This window comes from Cicer arietinum, chromosome 3, assembly GCF_000331145.2.
Source record: "Cicer arietinum cultivar CDC Frontier isolate Library 1 chromosome 3, Cicar.CDCFrontier_v2.0, whole genome shotgun sequence".
In the NCBI taxonomy this organism is placed as follows: domain Eukaryota; kingdom Viridiplantae; phylum Streptophyta; class Magnoliopsida; order Fabales; family Fabaceae; genus Cicer; species Cicer arietinum.
In genome coordinates, this window is record NC_021162.2 from 31,308,648 (window position 1) to 31,321,407 (window position 12,760).

Genomic DNA, 12,760 nt, shown 5'->3' on the forward strand with positions numbered 1-12,760 from the left:
ATTGTCTCAATTATTTTGGGACGGAATGAATATCTCTCTCGTAATAAGTGAATTATTTAATCATTTTATACATATTTAAAAATATTATAAATAAAATAAAGAATACTACTTTTCTCAATCTTCTTAAATTAAAGTGTATTATCAATGTTATAAATATATAGTAAAAGATGTTGCATAGAAAATTATGTAAGTAGTATTAATTAAATTATACGATTAGAAAAAAGTTGATTGAAAATTAAAATGATAATAATTCATCTTGAGAAATCTTTTACAAATAAATCACTTATTTTGGAACGCAAAGAGAATTTAATTTAAAGATAAAGTAGACAACCATTTAATTTATCTAGGGGTGGCAAAATGAATGAATTTGATGAATATGGATTTGAATTGTTATAGATATATAGATACGAATAACTCATTAGTCCATTTACAATCCAATAAAGTTCTTAAAAATAAAATTCAATTCAATCCATCCATTAAAAATAAAAACCATCCAATCCATCGTATCCATCCAATCTACTAAATAATTTTTTTTAATATTATAATAAATTATATAACTACAATAATAATAATATTTTTTATTTATTGTACAAAAAAAATGATTTTTTATTATTTTAAAAAACTATTTTTTTTTAAATTGTATAACTTTTAGAACATTAATAAACTATTTTTTATGTTATTTTAAAACATAAAACTGTTTTCAAAAAATTAAAAAAATATTATATTATTAATATTTTTAAAAAAACAGTTTAGTATTATTAAAAAATAAATTATTTATTTATTAATAATTAAATAATAGAGATGGAGACTAGAGACAGAGCTTTAGCATTCACCACTACGAAGTTCGGGTGACCCCACAAAGGCGAGCAGTGGAGTTCTGGTGACCACCATTGGATTTTGAAAAAAGATTGGATGAATTGAATCCAATTAAGAATGACAACGCAACCTGCACCCGCAAATACCTACTCGAATCCGTCCTAATTTAGGCGGAAAAAATCCATTTTGATTGGATGCAAGTGCAAATTTTCTCCAAAATTATAACTTGAGAGCGGGGATGGGTTTGTGATATCCACCCCGTCCCCGAACACGTCCTACTAGTAATATTATTGTTATTTTTAAATTTTATATACATGTACATATTCAATATATTTAATATGTTTTTAAATATGATAAATTATAATCTACTCCCTATAAAAAATATGATTTATTTTATTTTATTATTATATAATAATGATTATTTTATTATATTAATTATAATAAATATAATTTTTAAATTTATTATTTTATATATATGAACGAGTGCGAGTTCGGAGCGAAAAAACCTAAATACTGCAAAAGATTGAGACAAAAATTTAAATTTTACACATGATAAAAAATAGGAGCGGGTGTAAATTTTTTACGACTAATCAAGTGCATGCAAGTAGAGGAAACAAAAAGTTTCTCCAACCCGCCCATTGCCATGTCTAAATCCAATCCATTAACATTTTATTATGCAATAGATTGATTGAATGGATTTATAGTTTGATAGACTCAATGGATGATGGATATATGGATGTAATAATTATCAATGTCTTTTAAATACTACTATATATATATATATATATCAGATTTTATTGACTAAATCACATAAATTAAAAATATTAGTTATAATATTAAATTTATTAGTAATTTAAATTATTTTACTGATTTACCCAGTAGAATAATTTCATAACCAACTTAGAGTTATAAATCTACTCAGTAGTTAAACAACGACAACAAGAAATGATTTACAAATTACTAAGTACTAATAACTTGTAATCATTGTAACTAATTAAATATCGTGGAATACAAAAGCAACAAATTAAAATTAGGTTATTATATAATGCAGAGAAAGATGTAAGATAATTAGAGATAAATTTATAAATAAATATAGTTGAAAAAGTAAAAAGGGTTTTATGAAAAAAGATCAGCAAAAACCTTTGTCCCATACGATTATTAGGGGCCGAGGGAGTACGTGGTTTGTTACATTTGGTGAATAACTAATAAATATAACTTCATCTGTTAATTAATTGACCATTTAGTGAACACAATAAATATGATTTTTAATACATATTTTTTTATCTTAAAAGAGATGGTAAATTCCACAATAATTAACTCACTGTGAGGTCCCAAATTCGAACCCTAGACAAGACGTCCAACCTAATTGTAACACCCCGATTTTTAACAGCGCGAGTGCATTTTTTTTAAACAACTTAATAAAATAGCTTTTGGGACAATAATCTAAATTATACAAATATAAAATACACCGGAACTATGAGACATATCAAATATCGTTCATACCCTTGAGATATACTCGACATACACCTACGCAGAAGTACCCCCATGGTCACAAAAAAAAAAATAGAACATGGACCCACAAAAAAGTCATCTGTCAAGGTATGTTATAGATATAGTCATTCCAAAACAAAATATGTACAACTACCAAAAGAAAGACATTAAGGCCTTATACAACAAAAAACCTAATCTGATCATCCACTAATAACTACAATAATAAGGGTGACCTCCACACACTACACAAGTTCCTTCTGACGTAGTATCTCTCCTCGAAGTAACTTCTTCCTCCTCATCAGCCATAGAGAGACTAGTCTCATCAGTAGTCAGATCCAACCACGAAAAGTACTGCCCCAACTCTCCTACTTGTCCTACCACTCTCCCCATATATGTAGCCCTACTTGAGATAGGGTTGTATGCTGTCGGTCAGAGAAGTTTAACGACGTTTCTGTCGTCAGGGTAACAGTTGGTGGAACGAACTCGAGTATTATCTGAGGGCAAAACCCAATTTCCATAAGAATGCAAAGGTTCATACCGAAATTAACAATTAACATTTAACAATTATATCATAAAAACAAGCAATAATCACTTAACAATTATGACATGATAACAACAATAACAGAGCTTGTATATACATATATCATATTATAGCAAACATGACTCGCGTGCCAAACACCTTAATGCAATGCTTATATGCTAGTGCACATGTTTCAGGAATTTCCAAACCCTCCTCGAGGTACGTAAATAATAAATTACCGCATCTCACAGACCAATACTAATTACCAAAGTGTCATCTATCAAACCAATCAACCCATGAAACCATTGTGACCCATCACGATCATCACTAACGATGAAACACATGAGCATCCTAATTCCCTTAGAGTATATTTACTAAAAAAGTTTAAAACGATAAGTACTAATAGTATTATTATTCACAATACACACTTTCAACATATAAAAACATATTTTTAGAAATCAACATTCTTCAATTTTTCAGAGAATTCACTAACAATGATTCGAAACGTCTTAAATTATTTTTCTCAAAATTTTTCACACAACCACAAATTTTCTCAAATTTGCCATAACTATTTTTTTTTCTTTCAAATAACTACATGTTTGATCTATTACATTTTTAAAGATTAAATGTTCAATCAAAGTATTTACCTCATAACAACATAACCACACGAAAAATATCAACAAATATTTTCTTTTCTAGTTTCAATGTTATATCTCTTTGAAATAGTTTCATTATTTTCAAAATATATATTTTCAACAAAGTTTGTATTTTAATTCATGAAACTTGAAATTTTAAAAAAAATTATATCTCAAGACTTTAATCTTTACTTAATAAACTTGAAAATTTCATAAAATAATGCAAACTTTTTTAAAAATTGAAAGTATCCATAAAAAAAACTTGAAACTACAAATCACTAATTTTCTTTTACACACAAGTTTAAAGATTTGTTAATCACATGTATACAGTCTTGATCATCAACCATAACAACTATTCTTTGGAAATGTATAAACTAAAAAAATCATTTTTCTTTTTTCACCACAACAACATTAAAAATTCAAAGTTCTCCCCACCACTAACTCGGTGTCAATAGTCTCAATTCTTTTTCGAGACTCAAAGAACTAACTACATAAACCTAATGATTCATAACACTTTGTTCACCACCAAAATTTATCCAACCATATCATAGTTTCAAAATTAAATTTTTTTCACATATTTTTTTTTACAACCAAATGATATATTATTTATTTAAAACTAAATAAAAACGAATATTTTCTAAACTACAAATACACACATCAGATGAAAGAGTTTAAATAACCTGAATCCAAATAAATCACTTGCCCTAAGAGGGGGGGACCTTTGAACTGCATATAATTTACTAATTTATCAAAACAGAAAATAACTTTATTAAAAAAAATGAGTTAAAATGGGGAAAGGTATATTTCCAAAATCAATGACACGAGTCAATAAAGTGCCTACGTTTTTCATTCTATATATTAAAATACTAGATGCTAACCCGCGTATTGCGCGAGTATATTTTTATTTATTAAATTTAAGTGGATTTAGAAGAAAAAAAATATGAAGTTTTATGCCCTAATTAAGTATTTATATCAATAATATATATACAATTTTACCAAGATAATTAATAGAAGAGAAATACCAATTTAGACGAATGACTTGAATAAATAAAGTACCGTATTAATATTGAGATCATTGGATATGTTAAATATTGAAGTAATATATTTGATAATTGAAATTAAGATATACAATTGAGTTACAAAATATATTACTTTATTGTTGAAACTAAAAATGATTAAAGTAAAATATTTGGAAATACATTCATTTTGTATTTTACTTTATTACTTTTTTGTTGTCTCATTCGATCATTTTAATCATACATCTTTATGGTAATTGTGAAATTTTTTATTTTAAATCGGATATATTAGAATTTTAATTTACAAACATTCAAATTGTTATTAACATTAATAGAGTAATCATAATGATTAACATCTTGGTTTCAAAATCGAAATCCAAAATTTATAACAATTACAAAATATTAATCCTCAAACAATTATAAATATATATTAAATATAAATAATTGCAAATGAATTACTTTAATTTCATACCAATTAACACCATAAAACAATAAATTTAATTTAAATAATTTCAGTAAAATAAAGTTGACCAAAATTCAACAAACATATTTTGTCCATCATTTCTAAATATTTATATGCTATATATATTAACCAATGTTAAAAAACGAAAATCAAATATAAATATTTTTTTGTTCTCTCACTCGATCATTTTAATTTGAAAACTAATTACAAAATATTAATTGTCAAACAATTATACAACAAATATAAAAAATTGCAAAATAAATTACTTTAATTTCATGTCTATTACCACGGTAAAACAACAAATCAAATTTAAATAATTTCAATAAAAAAAAAAACTTACCAAAATTCAAAGAGTCATGACTTTGTCCATCATTTTTAAATATTTATATACTATATATTTACCAATATTCAAAGTAGAAAATCAAATACAAATATTTTTTGTTCTCTCATTCGATCATTTTAATCATCAATCTTTTGTGATAATTGTGAAATTTTTTATTTTAAAATTGGAGAAATTAAAATTTTAATTTACAAAAATTCAAACTATTATTAATATTAAATAGAGTAATCATAATGATTAATATTTTGGTTTCAAAACCAAAATTCAAAATTTATAACAATTCGGTTACAAAATATTAATTGCCAAACAATTTTAAGTATACATTAAATACAAATAATTGCAAATGAATTACTTTAATTTCATGTCAATTAACACTATAAAATAACAAATTAAATTTATTTAATTTCAATAAAATTAAATTGATCAAGATTCAAAAAGACATAATTTTGTCAATAATTTATAAATATTTATATATACTATATATATTTACCAATATTCAAAGTTGAAAATTAAATACAAATATTGTTTGTTCTCTCGCTCGATCATTTTACTTATCGATCTTTGTGGTAATTGTGAATTTTTTTTACTTTAAATCGGATATATTAAAATTTTAATAATTTACAAACATTCAAACTATTATTAATATTAATTGAGTAATCATAATCATTAATATTTTGATTTCTAAACCGAAATCTAAAATTTATAACAATTCAGTTACAAACTATTAAATTGTTAAACAATTACAAGTATACATCAAATACAAATAATTGCAAATAAATTGCTTTAATTTCATGTCAATTAACATTATAAAACAACAAATTAAATATAATTAGTTTCAGTACAATAAAACTAACCAAAATTCAAAGAGAAATGGCTTTGTCCATCATTTCTAAATATTTATATATTATATATATTTACCAATATTGAAAGTAAAAAGTCAAATACAAATATTATTTTTTCTCTCACTATCATTTTAATAATCGATCTTTGTGGTAATTTTGATTTTTTTTAACTTTAAATCGGATATATTATAATTTTAATTTACAAACATTATTTCTTAAATTAATATTAATTGAGTAATCATAATCATTAACATTTTGGTTTCAAAATCGAAATCTAAAATTTATAAAAATTCGGTTACAAAATATTAATTGTCAAACAATTATAAGTATACATCAAATACAAATAATTGCAAATAAATTGCTTTAATTTCATGTCAATTAACATTATAAAACACCAAATTAAATTTAATTAGTTTCAGTAAATATACCTTGTCATAACATTGAAAAACACCAATTCCTTGAATTTTTCATGTACCATTTTGCTCTGGGTATGATGGGTAGCGTAATTTGCTGGCCGGTCCCATCCCAACTTGGATTTTTACCGGATAGTCGCAGTGATAGAATTTCATGTAAGAAACTATACATAACATTAAGTCACTATGAGCCAAATTGATTTCAAAGATTGTATAGAATATAATTGAATTTATGACAGCAAAATTAGAAAAAGACAAAGAGAATAATTTTTTTTGTTGCAACGAACCAACCTATACCTCTTTCAGTGTATCTTTGGAGTAGAGTCGGCAATTTCGAAGAATAAGATAATTTTGCGAGGATGACGAATGACTGGGAAGTCATTAAAAAAATTAGGGATTAGAGGAATTAAAAGAGGAAAAAATTATTTAGAAATTAAGTAGAAAAAAATGAGGTGAACATGACACCAAAATTAGAAATGGACAAAGAGAAAATTTTTTTTGTTGCAAATACCTCTTTCAGTGTATCTTTGGCCAACCTATACCTCTTTCAGTGTATCTTTGGAGAAGAGTCGGCAATTTCGAAGAAGAAGATGATTTTGCGAGGATGGCGAATGACTGGAAGTCATTAAAAAAATTAGGAATTAGAGGAATTAAAAGAGGAAAAAATTATTTAGAAACTAAATAGAAAAAAATAGGTGAACATGGCACCAAAATTAGAAATAGACAAAAAGAAGAATTTTTTTTGTTGAAACGAACCAACCTATACCTCTTTCAGTGTACCTTTGGAGTAGAGTCGGCAATTTCGAAGAAGAAGATGATTTTGCAAGGATGGCAAATGACTGAGACATACACAAGGGGGAAGAAGAAATTGTTGGAGGAAGTCATTAAAAAAATTAGGAAAAAAAACTATTTAGAAACTAATTAGAAAAAATGAGGTGAAACATAAAAACATAAGAGAACTCTCTAAGGCGTACACATAAGCTTTTTTGTTGAGGTGAAATATGTTTGCACATGTAGAAGAAATACTATGAGTTTGACATGGGAGTCTGTCTAAAATATATATAAATTGGCAAATTGAGAACCACCAACACCATATCCATAAACATTGAGCTACGTCTTCTAAACAAAAACAACACTTACAAATTTACATGTGTACAAAATTAGATTGAGAAATATTACTCCAACAACAGTAATCATCTGCACACTGTAAATGTTCAGACTGCAGTTTTACACAAATGCCATCCATCAACGTCAAAATGGATCAATGTAAAAATGGGTTGTTATAAAGCTCGGCACAACCCATTGAAGCTTAATGGACACTGGCTATTTTTTTTAATCTGCTTTTGACATCAACGAAAATTAATCCATATTTAATAAACCCAATGGAATGATATCTTACAGTTACACGTTCAAGTTGCAGTGGAATCAACCACTTGCAAATACAAGAGAAGGATATCTTCAATAAATTATAAGTCCCCAGTGAATCATACACGTTGGCAGCAACTTTATAGCATCAGATTTGCCTTTACATCATGTTATTATGCTAACATTCACAGTTTAGTCCTTCTAGAATAGAATCATAAATTCTATTTTCTTTATAAAATTTCTTAGAAAGATAACATTGAAAAATTAGTAGCGTTAAGAACTTTCGATGTTGTTTACAGGATTTCGTGCATGAAAAACTTGAATACTTTTCAATTTTAAATTGGACATAAGAGCTCACCGTTTTCACATAAATGGAGAAAAGAAAGAAATTTTTTTTTTACCTCAAGTGAGTTTGCTTGAAAGCTTCACAATGAGGAGGGAAAGGTTTTGTCTTCAAAGAGTTTCTTCAAATACGATTTGGATTTTGACAAAATGGAGATTTGTGTGTTTCCAACAAACCACCAACACTAATTTTTTTTTGTGTGCCCCGAGGCCAGAGGCGAATCCATAATAGAAGAAGAGGAAACAGAATGAGGGCATAAAAGGAGGAGTACATTGATGCCTTTTAAAAAGGGGTATGTTATTTTTATTTATTTATTTATTTTTAACTTGCAAACAAAAAAAAATTAATATGATTAAAATATTTAGGTATATTACTAAAATCATCATTATATCATCTAATCACTATTACACACATCACATCACTCATTTCTCAATTTAATTTAATAAAAATATATATTATCGTCGCAACTCAATTGACAGATGAATTTATCAACAACATGTGACATCTTAAAATTCTTGTCGATTATAAATTCTCCGTAACTTAATTAAATTACTTTTTGATAAATAATTTTAATCGAGTCTCCAAATATATATATATATATATATATATATATAAATATATTTTAAACATATTACTAACTCTAATAAAATATATTTTTGGAACTTAATTCATAAAATAAAAATTGAGCTAATAGTCTAAGCAATTCAACACAAATATACTAAAATTGCATAAATTAGGTTTTAGAAAATTTAGAGTCTTACACTAACAATATCAGTATTTGTCAGTTTAGTTAGAACTTAAGGACAACATGATTTTTAATTTTACTAACCACTTTTTTTTTTTATATAAAATAAATTATATTTATTCATTCAAATTAATAGAATACATCGATCAAGAACAAATTGAAAGTAGCTATAAAAAAAGAATGAATATACTAACTAACTCACAACATTCATCCATGTTAATAGCACAAAAAAACAAAATATATACAAATTTGACAAAATTGAAGTGTTTGATAAAACTATGTCTCCGTCCTGGTTTTTTAGTTGGGTGCAATAAGCATAATTAACTCATTTAAAAATTTTCAGTAATATTCTTCCACCCTACATTTTTTTGGGTGCCTGGCTTATTACCACCCTTTATTTCTTCATTGCAAATTTTAAAAATAGTTTGGTTTTACTGTCATCCCATTTTGCAACAATTTTTCCATCACTCTTATAACTTTTCACATCCATAGTCACTAAGGCAGTAGGTAGTACTTGGTAGAATCTTCGCTATTTAAGTGTCCATATCTAAAGAATTTTTTGTAAAAAATAATTGAAATATTTTAAATTGGTCACTTCAAATTTATTAGTTTATCAATTTCTTAGAGACATTTTAAAATTGATTAATGTACTTAAATACTCGTCAAAAAACAATATATAAACACACAAAATCAACAAATAAATTCGTATCAACATATGAATAATGTAAAGTTTAAATTATTCAAATAAAAGGCATAGAAACAACAACAACAACAACAAAATGATGTGGAGATATCAAAAGAAAACAACTTACTTGATGAAAACCTATATTAGAGTCGCATGGAAGAGAAAAACGACCACAAGTGAATGTGCGAAGGAGAAAACGCAGCTAATAAACTGATGCAGAAAGTTGAAGGAGAAAACCCTAGTAAAAATTGATGGAGGACAATTTCGAATTTTCCAAAAAAGATAAGGGTACTTACATTATTTTCTCTCATTAGTGAGTTAAGTTTCGTGTTTTTTCAATTTTGTGTCATCTGTCTCTCTCATATATCGCAGGTGACAAATGTGAGAAGCTATTATTGTTACCTTTTCATTTTTAACTTAAAAATGATTTTGTTTTAACAAAATAATTTTTCAAAAATCTGAAATAAAACACCATTCAAACAATAAAAATTGATTTTTAATATAGATTTTTTCATGATTTTTTTTGAAACAAACGCACCCGCTTCTGCAAATACAACAAACATAAACTCCCGTCAAAGAAGGCACAACCATTCACACTTTGCAAGTTGACTTTGATTGACGACTTTTTTAAGATGTTCAAATTGTCTTTAAATGTACATAATATATAGGTATTCAAAATCCATAGTATTCATCAATCATGATTTATGTTTATAGAAAATTGTGATTAACGATGTTCAAATGTGTGATTAATCATATTTAATTGATGATAAATGAGTTGTAATTCTAAGTTATATTCACTAATCATTAATTAAACGTAATTAATTATATATTTAAAATACAATTATTAATTATATAAATTTTGTCGATTTTGTTTTGTTAAACTTGTGCGTCAAAGTAACACATATTTTTTTACAAAATACTTGGAGAAATTATATACTAACATTTTGATAAAATCACATGAATCATTTGTAATGGTATTATATTTGCTAAAATTTATATTATTATTAAATTTTATCTTTTAACTATTTATTGTATATTTTGTTAATTATAAAAAAAATATCGTCACTTGGATTTGAACCCTAGACCTTATAATAATAAATTTAGTTAAATCTCTTACTCAAATCAGTTGAGTTACTTAACTCACCCTTATTATAAATTTAAAATGATTTAGATATTTAAATTAAAAAAAAACTATAGTATATTAGAAAATTTTAAAAATACATAAAAAAAATATAAATAAGTCTCTCAAGAACTTTCAATATTTATATATGAATGTGTGATGGTTGAGATTTTAAGAACAATGATACAAATAATTCATAAACAAAATGAGATTGAAATGCTTAATGTATTCAACTAATCAATGAAATAGTATTACATGGGTTAAGATCATCTTGGTTAATGGAGAGAATCTATGTGTTACATGAACTTGAAATAACAACATAAGAATACATAATTGAAAGTATATAAAAGACTTAGAAGAAGAGAAGAAATTTAAGGGAATTATAGATGATCAAGAGAGACGAGTAGAATTTATTCATCACAACATTTGTGCCTCTCATGTCAATTGTTAGCCTTGGATCAACTAACATATGTCTATTTTCTCTAATCTTTTCTAGATCTCACTTTGATGACTTTGCATATCTTCTATGAAGATCATTACAATACCTTCCTATTCAAAATCAACTTTGACCTCAAGATTTTGATTTAGACAATCCTTCATAAGATCAATTATATATTCCAAAATTGTCTTTTAATCATGTTTACCTAGCCAAGTAATAATAAATTTTTTGGATTATTTTATCAGATAAATGAAAAAGAACTCATACTTTGAATAAACCTCATTGAATTATTGAAAAAGATTATACAACTTTACTTGTTGTGAGTTATTAAAATACATGGCTTTATAAAGGCACACATAAGCCGCGTGCAATAGGTAATAATAGTTAGTTGAAAAACTAACTAACTCACAACATGCTTAACAACTTCATTAACAAAACTAACTCACAAAAAGAACAGACAAAACTGACCTTACTTGGATTGTAAGCAATAAAAAGAAAACTAAGGAATTGAAGTGTTATGTGTTGATTCTGAATCCTTGTTCTCTAAAATTCCTCCACAAGCTGATGGAAATAAAATTGTTGAAGTGATGAGAATACAAGCTTTTTTGTAAAGAAATCAACTATCTGATCAACATTACAAACTGACAATAGTTTCATCACACTACGCCAGAAATGACATTTAACAGCGCCCATTTTACAGCGCTTTCTAAACACAAGCGCTGTTGTAATTATATTTTAAAAATAACGGAACCTATTACAGCGCTTTTTTGACAAGCGCTGTAAAATACATCTTTCAAATAATTATATACGTTGGAAACCCTCATATCCTCTACATCTTTCAAATAATTATATACGTTGGAAACCCTCATATCCTCTACATCTTTCAAATAATTATATACGTTGGAAACCCTCATATCCTCTACATCTTTCAAATAATTATATACGTTGGAAACCCTCATATCCTCTACATCTTTCAAATAATTATATACGTTGGAAACCCTCATATCCTCTACATCTTTCAAATAATTATATACGTTGCGATCCCTAATACCCTCTACGTACTGTGCGGCCATCTACGTTGTCTAAGGTATTTTTTACACATGATCTGTTCTGTTTTGAAATTTTTAGTTGATATTGGTTTCTTTTTGAAACTTGTTGATATGTTTTGAAAGCTTATTATTTTTGTTACTGCATTTATATAGGTGGTATAATATGGACAAGAAATGGATTTTAGCCAATCGATTGTCAAAAGAGTATGAAATTGGAGTGAAGGAGTTTGTTAAGTTTGCAGTGAAGAATGCAAAAGATCCAAATAGAGTAGTTTGTCCTTGTTTAAAATGTTGTTTTGGAAAACGCGTTAGAGAAGATGAATTGGAAGGACATTTAGTATGGAATGGAATTGATCAAAGCTATACATGTTGGATAAGACATGGTGAGAAAAAAAAGGAAACATTAATTTTGAGAATGGTTTAACATATGCTTCAACTGACTTCGATACAAATACATATGAGCCGGACCGAGTTTAGG

At 26.3% G+C, this 12,760-nt stretch overlaps 1 long non-coding RNA gene across 1 annotated transcript; it reads right to left on the reverse strand.

Moving 5' to 3' along the window:
* Window positions 1-2,295: 2,295 nt before the first annotated feature.
* On the reverse strand, window positions 2,296-8,511 carry LOC113784176 (uncharacterized). Its single transcript, XR_003470193.2, has 6 exons — window positions 8,303-8,511; window positions 7,303-7,375; window positions 7,048-7,151; window positions 6,834-6,906; window positions 6,552-6,700; window positions 2,296-2,801 (listed from the first exon to the last, which is right to left on the reverse strand). It is a non-coding gene; the product is annotated as an uncharacterized lncRNA (long non-coding RNA).
* Between the last annotated feature and the right edge of the window lie 4,249 nt (window positions 8,512-12,760).